Genomic DNA, 12,545 nt, shown 5'->3' with positions numbered 1-12,545 from the left:
TCTTCATGTTAATATTACACTACAAACATTTGTTTACTTTTCTCTATTTTTTCTTGTGATAACTTTTAAGATCTATACTCTCAGCAACTTTCATTTATACAATACAGTATTGTAACTATACTCACCATGCCATACATTACATCCTCAGAACTTACTTATTTTATAACTAGATGTTTGTACCTTTTGACCACATTCACCCATTTTGCCCCTCTGTTCTCTGTTTCTGAGTTGTTTATATTACACCTGTCAATCATAAAGTATTTGTCTTTCTTGATTCATTTTGCTTAGCATCAATGCCCTCCAGGTTCATCCACGTTGTCCATATATATTTAAGATGTACTAATTTGTAACTTTAAAAACTATTTGTCTTTTTGAAAAATCTATCTATAGGTTTAGGTACATGCTCATTTTCTTTTCTTTAAAATTCAGACAAAATACTCTCAGTATATTTCTTAATGTTTTAGTTGTCCTTTTGGGGATTTTAATTGACATTATGCTAGCTGTATAAATTTACTTAGTATTTTCAACTTTACTAATTTAAATAATGAGAGGTGGTTCTATTTGTCCTTTTAATCAGTATTTTTTTTTTCCCTTCCTCTTTTGTTGTCTTTCTTTTTTTTCTTCCACTTATTTTTTTCATCTCTTGACAAGTATTGCTCCCTAGTTCCTTTAAATCCTCCTAAATTATTTATTTATGTAAATGCAGTATTTTTTTTACAGCTTTTGTTAATAAAGAATTGTTGAAAATGATTAATAATTGTGGTAGCATTCTAATATTGAAGTTTGTTTTTAAATATCAAACACTCAATATTTATTCTTGCGTATGGTTTATCTTCAAGAATGTTTTACATAGCATCAGGGCCACATTTTAACTTTCTTGGACATTTGGTACCTTTGCCTTCCTGGGTCTCTTTCTCTGTTAAAAAGTAATAAAAATATTCTGATTGCATTGTTATCAAGACAGTATTATACAATAAAATATTTTCTTGCCTGGTTGAGTGTTGACCCATGCATCAAGAAGTCGCTGGTTTGGTTCCCGGACAGGGCACATGCCCAGATTGTGAGCCCAATCTCCAGTAGCAGGCATGCAGGAGGCAGCCAGTCAATGTTCTTTCTCATAAATGTTTCTCTCCTCCCTTCTTCTCTCTCTAAAATCATATATTTTTTTAAATTTATTTTTTTGATTTTATTTTTTAAAATTTATTCTTTATTGATTTTAGAAAGAGAGGAAGAGAGACGGGGAGAGAAAGACAGAAACATCAATGAGAGAGAGCATTGATTGGTGGCCTCCTGCATGCCCCCCACCAGGGATCTGGCCCACAACCTGGGCATATGCCCTGACCGGGAATTGAACCGACAGCCTCTTGGTGCATGGATTGGTGCTGAGCCACACCAGCTGGGCTAAAATCCTATTTTTTAAAATATGTTTTTATTGATTTTTGTAGAGAGAGAGGAAGGGAGAGGGAGAGAGATGATAGAATATTGATTGGCCGCTTCCTGCATGCCTCCCACTGGGGATCAGGCCCACAACCTGGGCATGTGCCCTGACCAGGAATCGAACTAGGCTCTCTGAGTCCCTGGTATGACACTAAATCCACTGAATCAAACTGGCCGGTCATCTCTCTACCTATTAAACAACTTTCCATTTTCCCCTCCCCAGTACCATAAAACCATTTACTGTTTGTTTTTAATATTTTAAATCATTTTATATTTAATGTATGTGGAAACTTATGGAGATTTATATGGTTTATGTTATCTCAGAACCTGGATACATATGTTTAGATATGGGTTGCTGGTGGTAGCATAAGAATATTGAACAACATTGTAGGTTGTCAGTGAGGTATTCCAGATATCTAGTATGCTTTAGAGAAGACTGAGATGTGTACTTGATAATGAGACCGAAAAGGGGACATCAGTTTTCCTGAGACAAATTTAGACAGGGTAGGTTAATGTAGAAGGAAGTTATAGATTGGAATGCAGTTTATAAATTTATTTTTTTAGGCAATAATCTAGATTTTTTAAAAAAGTATAACCAAAAATGGCGGCAGAGTGAATGGAAGCTATACAGACCATCTCCCAGTATAAAACTGGAATTACAACTAAAATAAAGATGAATCATCATGAAAAACCAACAGAAAAGCAGCTGGAGAGGACCCATATAACCAGGGACAGAAAGTGGACACTCAGTTGAGCCTGGTAGGAACTGTGGAGGCACAAGAGGGCAGGCTGGGAGCACACAGACAGCAGCTGTTTTAGCTGTGAACAGCTCCCATGCGGATAAAATCTTAAGCTGGCTCTACAGTGCAGAGGGCTGGGACAGAGCACTAAATTAGCTGCAGCTACTCATCTTGGGCTCTAGCAGAAGGAGGGCGGACTGGACTGGAACTGTGTAAGGAGACTTGGGAGCTTGGAGAGCTGGGAGGGCAATGGGAGTTTTGGGCTGAATCATTCCCTCACAGGACAGTAGCCATCTTACACAAAGAGCCTCTTCCCAGAGCTCTGGGGAGAAGCAACAGCTCTTTCCTTAGGAATGTAACACCACCTGGCTGGGCCAGAGAAATGCAAATTGAGGCTCATTAATAGCCAGCAGGCATCTGCCCCACCCACTGGAAATTTTCTTACCCTAAAGACCTAAGGGATTTTTTTTATTCTGTTGAGGACTGCAGCCCAAGACTTATCAAGTAACTGAGACTAATAGCCTTCAGGCCAAACGGTAGAGGATAACTGAACCTTTCCTCAGCCTGCAGATCTACCCAGAAAAGTAAGACTTGACAGTGGTGTTAAACTTGGGTCCTCCCACACTCATCTAATCCCAGTAGAGGGAGCCACAACTAGCGGAACACTAATACCCACAGGGAAAATTTGGCAGGCTCCAAAACCCACTGAGGTAGCAAAAATGGTGAAACAAAGAAACACATTTCAAATGAAAGAACAAGAGAACTCTACCGAAGAAGAGATAAAATGAAATGCAGTTCATCAGGTTATCAAAGGTAGAATTCAGAGTGATGATAATGAGGAAGCTCAACAGCATGAGTAAAGATACAGAAACATTGAAAACCAACCAAGTGGAAATGATGAATGACATAGCAGAAATAAACACATTTGAAGGAATAACCAGCAGAGTAGAGGAAGCCGAGGACCGGATCAGTGAATTAGAAGACAGGGTATAAAAACTCACCCAATCAGAGAACCAAAAGGAAAAAAAAAAAAAAAAAAAACAATTAAAAAACAGGAAGACAGCTTAAGATACCTAGGAATAAAATTAACCAAAGAATAAAGGACCTATTTGCAAAAAACTATAGGACACTGAAAAAAGAAATAGAGGAAGATATAAAAAAAGTGGAAACATATACCTTGTTCATGGATTGGAAGAATTAACATCATTAAAATGTCCATACTACCCAAAGTAATCTATTGATTCAATGCAATCTCCATTAAAATACCTACGGCATATTTCATAGGACGTACAAATGGCTCAGAGACACATGAAAAAATGCTCAAAGTCATTAATCATCAGAGAAATGCAAATTAAAACAACAATGAGGTATCACCTCACACCTGCCATAATAGCTTCCATCAACAAATCATCAAACAACAAATGCTGGGAAGGGTGTGGAGAAAAGGGGACTCTAGTACACTGCTGGTGGGAATGCGGACTGGTGCAGCCTCTATGGAAAACAATATGGTGTTTCCTCAAATAATTAAAAATTGAACTGCCATCTGATCCAGTGATCCCACTTCTAGAAATATACCCTAAGAAGCCTGAAACACCAGTCAGAAAGAATATATGTACCCCCATGTTCATAGCAGCACTATTTACAATCGCTAAGATCTGGAAACAGCCCAAGTGTCCATCAGTAGATGAATGGATTAAAAAGCCGTGGTACATATACACAGTGGAACACTATTCTCCTATAAAAAAGAGAGATCTCTCATCCTTGAGACGATGTGGAGGGACCTGGAGAGTATTATGCTAAGCGAAATAAGCCAGTCAGAGAAAGACAAATACCACATGATCTCACTTATTTGTGGAGTATAATGAACAAAATAAGCTGATGAACAAAATAGACCCAGAGACATAGAACTAGAGTTCAGACTGAAAAACCTCAGGGGTGGGGTGGGGGAGGCAGGGATGAAATAAACCAAAGAACTTATATACATGTATGTGTAAGCAATAGACACATCCAACAATGCTAGGATGGGGGGAGGGGGGAGGATGTCTGAGAGGGGGGAGAAACATCTGAAACATCTGTAACAAACATCTGTAATAAAAATTGCAAAAAAATAAAAGATATTCTCAAACCTAAAAAAAAAGTATTACCATTTGGTGTTAATCTGAAGTTTTGTAAAATGTATAGATCTATTTAAGGGGGATGATTTAGGGATGGTGAAGGGAACTTTACGAAAAACATTTCTCTTTAAGATTTTTTTTTTTGATCAAAATGATTTGTAACCAGCAATATATTATTGAGTTATTTAATATATAAATACAGTAATTTATAGTAATTTAGGTCTTTCCTCCCTAAGGAAATAATTTTTAAAAATCCTTTGGCCTTTTTTTCTCCTTTTTTCTTTATGTTACAGTCATGTTTTAGAGTTCTGGTAGTTTGGAAGATATTCGTAAGTTTTAAGGGGAAAAAAAGAGCCATTGTTGTGAAATTTTCATTAGTCAGAACTGTGCCTCAAAAACATGGCTCCCAGTGGTGTTTTGAAGAATGCTCCTTAATTCTTCCCTTCTTTAAAGAAAATCTTACTGTTCTGTTCTTTAAAGCACACATACATATACGTGTCTCTATTTGCTGTTTTAAAAACAAATTTATAATATTTCTATATAATAAAAATGTACTTTTTCATTTTAAAAATGATACATATTCACAAAGCTCAAACATTAAAACAATTTAAAAAGATGAACATTGACAAATGTCCTATCTCTTTTTTCTCCCCCATCCTCTATAGGTAATCCCTTTTGTTTCTTTTATATCTTTTCATTGTTTCTTTACACAGGTGTCAATATATTTCCCCCATTCATAGTTAACCGGCATACTCTATACACTATTTTACATGTGTAATTCCTTAATATATCCTCTCCTTAGAAATGCATTTTTTAAATGTCTATTAGTATTACATTACTAATTACTTGTAAAAATTGACAAATTTAGAAATAATTTTCTAGTATAGCATCCGTTTTGATTAGTGGCATTTAGAATATTTAACATACTTTAATAATTATTAATTTAAAATTTTAAATAATTTAAAATAATTATACCAATTTTAGGAAACCTAATACATGTAATTCCTGTTTGCTTCATAAGGGTTATAGGCTTTATTCTTAAGCCTGAAATCTTTGAATATGTTGGATTTTCAACCTTAGAAACATTCTGAAAATTGTTTTCTATCTTCCTAAGATATTCACATGATTTTTAGTGTGCAGTTCCAGTGTTTGAGTAAGTACTGAAAAATGCCTAGCCAGTGAGGTCATATGATGGACTAAAAAGTCTCTGTTTGTTTAGAATCAAGAGATCTTTCAGAGTGATTGTAGCAGTTTTCTTTAATATGTCTCCACATAATAAAAATAGCTTTTGTCTGTTAATTTTGATTGATTTGTTTCTATTATATATAAAAAAATGTGAGTGTAGGTATTGCTTATCCACACAAAGTTAAAATTAAGGTTCTGTAATTGACAGCCAGATTAATTGGTACTATTATTTTATATTTTAACTGTCTTTGCTTAGATAAAGATATAGTTGATTGAAGGTGGAAAACATACCTTTTTTTAAACTTGGTTAAGGGATCTATTTAGGTTGTAAGTTTTGATTTATTCAAACAGAATTAGAAGGATAAAATAATAGTGATTACTAATATTTTGTGAAAAATGTAAACATAAAGCCTTTTGGAAAGAGTTTGTTAAAAATGTTTTTCATTGGCTCTTTATTTTGTCTTGTCCTGGACCTGGACTCACTTTTTCTGACATTCAACTAGAAGTTGATGGAATACTGTATTTCTGATTTTTTTTTTTTTTTTGGTAGTCCAACAGTGCCAAGTTTATTGGTCCTTTGCAATGAGGGAAACAGCATACCAGAAAAACCATGGGACATCTCATCAAACAAAGGAAAAACTGTATTCCTGATTTTTTAAGAGACAATTAATCTCTGATCTAGAGGTCTTCAAGTTGGAAGAGCAGCATGAGGGAGAGAAATAGTTCTCTTGCAATGTATATTTTATTATGATCATATTCTCAATTTCCGTAATTTTCAAAGTCTTTTAAAAAGTGTTCTTTTAAGAATAACAACCAACATTTATTGACTGCTTATTATTTACCAAGTCTTGTTTAAGTCCCTTATAAGCATTTTATTTAATCAACAGAGCAGCTCTATGTACTGTAGGTTTTTAAGTTTACAAATGAGAATCTGATTCATGTTTGGAATTCTTTTTTTTTAGGGAGAGAGTGGGAGGGAGGAAAGGGGAGAGACAGAGACAGAAACATCCGTGTGAAAGCGACACATTGATTGGTTGCCTCCTGTATGTGCCTGGATGGGGTTTGGGGATCAAACCTGCAACCCAGTATGTGCCTTTGACCAGCAATTGAACCTGAGACCCTTTGGTGCAACTGGCCAACATTCTGCCCACTGAGCCACACTGGTCAGGGCCATATTTGGGATTCTTTACTGTACTTTAAATTAAGGGAAGAGTTCCACAAGAAATAAAATTAAGAGATTTTTTTTTTTCTTTTGGTAGAGCTTGATGTTGATTTCCATGTCTCTTTCACTTTCTTAACATCACAGAACTACGGTATATGGTTTCATTCTGTTTGCATTATCATTTTTTCTTTATTTGACAAACTGTGAGTACTGGCTGGGCCTCATGCTTTTTGCATACAGTGGTGATTAAAACAAGCACAACTTTTGCCATTAGCTGTGGTTACAGTCTACTAGTGCAAGGTAGAAATAACCAGGTGAATGGATAATGGGCTAAGAATATAATGAGCAGAGTGCTTTAGTGGAGAATAGAAGGGGAGACCTACTTAAATTTGTTAGTGTGTGTGGGGATAACATTTATGCTAAGATTTTTCAATTTGAACAAGGAAACAACTGAAAACAGGTCCTAGGCAGAAGGAATAGCATCTGCATGAATGCTGCAAGGTACAGAACACTTGGTGCTTTCTAAGGACTTGAAAGATGTAGAGTAGATGAAGCAGAGGTGAGTTGCCTAAATGAGCACAGAGTTGGGTATAAAAGAGAGTGAGTGAGTTGGAAACATGTAAGGTAATTATAGGAGTGATTGAAATTATGATTATTTCAGTCATTGGTCAGAATGTGGTCTAGGATGTGACCACAACAGTTAATAATAATAAGGTTGGGATAGAAGTAAAAAAGCCAAGATATTGGAAGCATCACTTACATTATCATTAACATCTCTGATAGTTAAGACAGGAGTAGTGTTGGAAAGAGTGACAGTGAGCCAGGAGTTAAAATTGTTGAGAGGTGGGGCAGTTGAGTTTTTCTAAATGAACTGCAAGAAGAAGGTAGTCTGACATGATCAGAACTGGACTGTTTTGGGAAAGAAGAAGGGAGAATGATTTGGAAGTAGCAAAGAGATCAAAGAGGACCAGTACATACCTCATTTAATGTAGGAGGACAAAAAGCCACCAGTTCAGATGGCTATAGGAGTAGTATCCACTTTGGAGAGTCAGGTTTCTGTAGAGCAAAAGGACCCATGATAGGGGCTTTTGTTCTACTGGGCTGTGAATTATAGAGGATACAGCCGGTTTCCCAAGTTGGTAATGGATATGCAGAGCTGTTCAGTGATGGAAAGGATAGTCCGGCGCTTCTTGTAGGAGCTGGTATAAACCACATATGTCTTCCAGTTATCAATTACTGGTTAGTAGCAACTTTCTATTGAGCAACTTTCTATTGACCTCTGCAGACAGAATCTTGGACACCTGGAAAGGAGAGTAGTTGGAGCGCTCTCTCTCTCTCTCTTTTTTTTTATCCTCACCTGAGGACATTTTTCCATTTTTTTGTTCAGGTAGAGTGGGAGGGAGAGGGAGGAACAGAGAGAGAGAAACATCGACGTGAAAGGGACATTTCGAGTGACTGCCGCCCACACGACCAACCAAGGCCGGGGACAAACTGCAACTGAGGTACGCGGCGCGCTTAGCGGGAACCGAACCTGGGTTTCTCTGGACTGCAGGCTGTTGCTCTAACCTCTGAGCCAAACCAGTCAGGGCTGGAGCTCTCTCGATTCCTTTCCATAAAGGTAAAGAGGCTTGAGAGGTGGGTGGGATAGGCTTACATCAAGTCAAAAGCTCACTCTTATCCTTTGCTGGGTTGAACATCTTTTTCTATTTTCAAGAGCTATTTGTATTTCCTTTTCTGTGAACTATATGTATATATCTTTTCCTCATTTCTAAGAATCCTCGATTTATTAGGAACATATCTGTAATACGAGTTGCATATGTGTGTGTGTATACATATATGTATTTCCATTGACTTTGCTTTTTTGTTTGTTTTCTTCAGAAGTTTGTGATTTTTATACAGTTGAATATATCAGTCTTTTCTTTTGTTTTATTGAATTTTGAGTTACACAGGAATTTTCCAAGGTTTTGGTGGAATTATCTCACCTCTTTTAGGGTTTCATTTTTTATTTTCTAATTAATAGACTTTTTGTTTTTTTAATACAATTTTAGACTTAAAGAAAAATTGAGCAGTCCTGGCCAGTGTGGCTCAGTTGGTTGGAGTGCAGTCCTGTACTCTGAAGGGTCCTGGGTTCAATTCCCAGCCGGGGAATATGCCTGAGTTTCAGGTTTGGTGTCTGGTTGGGGTGAGTGTGAGGCAACCGATCAATGGTTCTCTTTCACATCTGTATCTCTCTTTCTCCTCTCTCTGAAAGCAATAGAGTATATCATTGGGTGAGGATTAAAATAAAATAAAAATTCAGCTGATAGTACAAAGAATTCCATATACCTACTCCACCCCTAGCATACAGTTTCCCATATTATTAACATCTTGAATTAGTGTGGTACCTATTTTACAAATAATGAACTCATATTGATACATTGTTATTAACTAAAGTTCATTGTTTATATTAAGGTTTAATCTGTTTCTTGTATAGTTTTATCAAATCCATAATGACTTGTATTTATCATTACAGTATCAACCAAATAGTTTCACCATCCTAAAAATATTCTGTCCTGCCCTGGCCAGTTTGGCTCAGCGGTTGGAGCGTCGGCCTGCGGTACAGAGAGACCTGGGTTCGGTTCCCGCTAAGGGCGTGTACCTTGGTTGCAGTTTGTCCCCGGCCCTGGTTGGTCGTGCGGGTGGCAGCCACTCGATGTGTCCCTTCACGTCGATGTTTTTCTCTTTCTCTCTGTTCCTCTCTCTCCCTCCCGCTCTATCTGAACAAAAAATGGAAAAATGTCCTCGGGTGAGGATAAAAAAAAAAAAAAAAATGTTCTGTCCTCCACCTGTTCATTCCTTTCCCCCCTTCCTCTGAACCTGATAGCCACTAAATTTTATACTGTTTTTTGCCTTTTGGAAACGTCATATAATAGGAATCATATAGTAAGTAGCCTTTTCAGATTGGTTTTATGCTAAGTAAGCAAATATACTTAAGCTTTATTTATGTCTTTTTATGGTTTGATAGCTCATTTCTTTTTATTTCTGAATAATATTCCATTATATGTATGTACCATAGTTTATTTTTTTCACCTATTGAAGAATGAAGAATATCTTGATTGCTTCCAGTTTCAGGTGATTGTGAATAAAACTTCTATAAAATACATTTATGTACTGTGTGTGTGTATGTGTGTGTACACACATAGGTTTTCAACTCAATTGGATAAATAACTAGGAGCATGGTTACTAGATTATTTGGTAAGACTGTTTAGCTTTGTAAGAAACCATCAAACTGTCTTTCCAAGTCCTTGTACCTTTGGTTTCAGTTTTACATTTAAGTCTTTGATCTATTTGGAATTTATGTTGTTATGTAGTATGATGTATGGGTTTAACTTTATTTTTTTTCTGTTTGGCTACCCAAAAGTTCCAACATCATTTTATGAATGGTCCCATCTTTACCTTTCTGATTTGAAATTCTGCCTTTATATATTACATTTTTATATGTATTTGGATCTGTTTTTTGAACTTTTTCTTTTGTCCTTTTGGTATGTGTCTATTCATATGCTGCTGCCACATGGTTTTAATTATTAAAGCCTTATATAGTACATTTTAATATTTAGCAGAGCTAGTTTCCTTCCTTGTTTTATTCTCCCAAGGTTTTCCTAGATAACTCTTGCTCCTCTGTACTGTTCCTGGAAAATCTTTGGGATTGGTTTGAGTACTTTAAAAACAAAACTGTTTCTTTTTAAATTGGCTTAGTTTTAAATTAATAAATTGCCTTTGATATTAATATTAAATCTTCCTCTCTAAGAGCATAGTATATGTTCTGCTTATATCCTTTAGTAATATTTTAAAGTTTTCCTCTAAATCTTGTACATTTTTGGTAGTTTCTTGTAAGGTATTTTGTCCTTCTTGTTGCTGTTTAAGTGGAGTTTTTCTTTAACTGGTTGTTTGATATGGTTTTTTTTTTTTCTCTGAAGGTAAACTGGATTATAACATCTGTATATGCTGAAGAGAATGATCCATTGTAAGGGGGAAACTGAGATGATGAATGATGATTCAGGAGAAAGTAGAGATAGTAGCAGGGCCCACGTTCTTGACTAGGGAATAGGATGATTATATTAGAATTTTTTTTTTTCCATCTTTATTTACCCTGGACAATGATTTTACTTTTGTATTTTAGTATGATTTTTAAAACCATATATTTTATAGAATGAGACCTACAGAATTCTAGTGACTGTAGAGATCATTTTATGAATAAGGAAACTAAAGTCCTGAGATTTTAATGTTCCTTGTAGTAGTCGTAGAGGCAGAATTAGAAGTCAGGTTTTTTCTCAGTTCTCTGTACTGTGTCCTCCAGTACCTATAATGAACAGTTATTGGAAAGTTAAAATCATGACTAAAGACGTGCTGACTTTATGTTGAAGTTTTTAGTGATTCTTCTCTCTCATACATTATATTGCATTGTGCTTTGTTTGACTGAAATATACCTCACTGTTATATAGTCTAGAAAATTCAAAATATCACCATACTGAATTTAAGTATGTGGTGACTGTTATTTATCCTTCCATAATTCTCAATGTGTAGTATGTAGAAGTTTAGTTACCTTCTTTTCTGATGAAGTCCTTCAGGATCGTAAACTTGTTCTTTTTTAAAAAATTTTTTATTGCATTTAGTGCAGTGACATTGGTTTATAAAATTATATGGGTTTCAGGTGTACAGTTCTATAATACATTATACATTATATTGCATTGTGTTTTGTTTGACTGAAAATTATATGGGTTTCAGGTGTACAGTTCTATAATACATCATCTGTATATTGTATTGTGTGTTCACCACCCCAAATTAAGTCACCTTCCATCATCATTTATCCCCCTTTACCCATCCCCTTTTCCTCTTCCTTCTGGTAATCACCATGCTGTTGTCTGTGTCTCTGAGGAGGTGTTTTTTAGTTTTAGCTTTTTTGTTTTTATTTAATCTCTTCACCCTTTTTTCACCCAGTCTCCAACCACCTTCCCCTCTGACAGCTGTCAGTCTGTTCTCTGTATCTATGAGTCTGTTTCTGTTTTGTTTATTTATTTTGTTCATTAGATTCTATATATAAGTGAGATCATATGACAGTTGTCTTTCTCTGACTGGCTTATTTCACTTAGCATAATAACCTCCAGGTCCATCCATGCTGTCACAAAAGGTAAGATTTTCTCTCTTCTCTTCTCTTCTCTTCTCTTCTCTTCTCTTCTCTTCTCTTCTCTTCTCTTCTCTTCTCTTCTCTTCTCTTCTCTTCTCTTCTCTTCTCTTCTCTTCTCTTTTTTCTTTTCTTTCATGGCTGAGTAGTATTCCATTGTGTAAATGTACCACAACTTGTTTATCTACTCATCTACTGAGGGGCACTTGGGCTGCTTCCAAATCTTGGCTATTGTAAATAATGCTGCAGTGAACATAGGGGTGCATATATTCTTTCAAATTAGTGTTTCAGGATTCTTTGGATATATTCCCAGAAGTGAAATCGCTGGGTTCTTTAAATAGCTAAATAATATTATTTGTCTTATCATATTCATGTTCCATCAACCTTCATATAAGAAATATCTATCTACTGTACAAGCTCAAAATTGAGAATTTGATATTTGTACTCACTGTTTCACTCTTCTTCCCCTTGTGTTGTGTAGACTGTGTTTTATGTAATGTGTATTACAAATCAAATACGCATTTTTAATGTCATTGAATATGTAGTTATTACTCATTCCAGTTCTGATTTTTCACATTTTATATTAGAGTATACACACACACACACACCACACACACATACATGTATATGTATGTGCGTGTATATATATATATATATATACACACACACACACACACACACACATTTTTTAAAATTGATTTTAGAGAGAGATTAAGGGAGAGGGAGAGACAGAAACATTGATGAGA

At 35.6% G+C, this 12,545-nt stretch overlaps 1 protein-coding gene across 5 annotated transcripts in view; it reads left to right on the top strand.

The window, feature by feature from the left end:
* Positions 1–12,545, top strand: part of STAM (signal transducing adaptor molecule) — a 75,352-nt gene that overhangs the window by 21,363 nt on the left and 41,444 nt on the right. The window contains exon 1 of one of the 5 annotated variants that reach the window (XM_036274404.1): positions 10,628–10,641. The exons of the other annotated variants lie outside the window; for them this stretch is intronic. The gene's annotated coding sequence lies outside the window, so the exon portion shown is untranslated. Of the gene's footprint in view, positions 1–10,627; positions 10,642–12,545 lie in introns of those variants that run through there. 5 annotated transcript variants of the gene reach the window in all.

The sequence above is a fragment of the Molossus molossus genome, unplaced genomic scaffold, assembly GCF_014108415.1.
Source record: "Molossus molossus isolate mMolMol1 unplaced genomic scaffold, mMolMol1.p scaffold_m16_p_1, whole genome shotgun sequence".
Lineage (NCBI taxonomy): Eukaryota > Metazoa > Chordata > Mammalia > Chiroptera > Molossidae > Molossus > Molossus molossus.
Note: the sequence above shows the minus strand (reverse complement) of the source record. Positions and strands in the feature narration are given on the sequence as shown.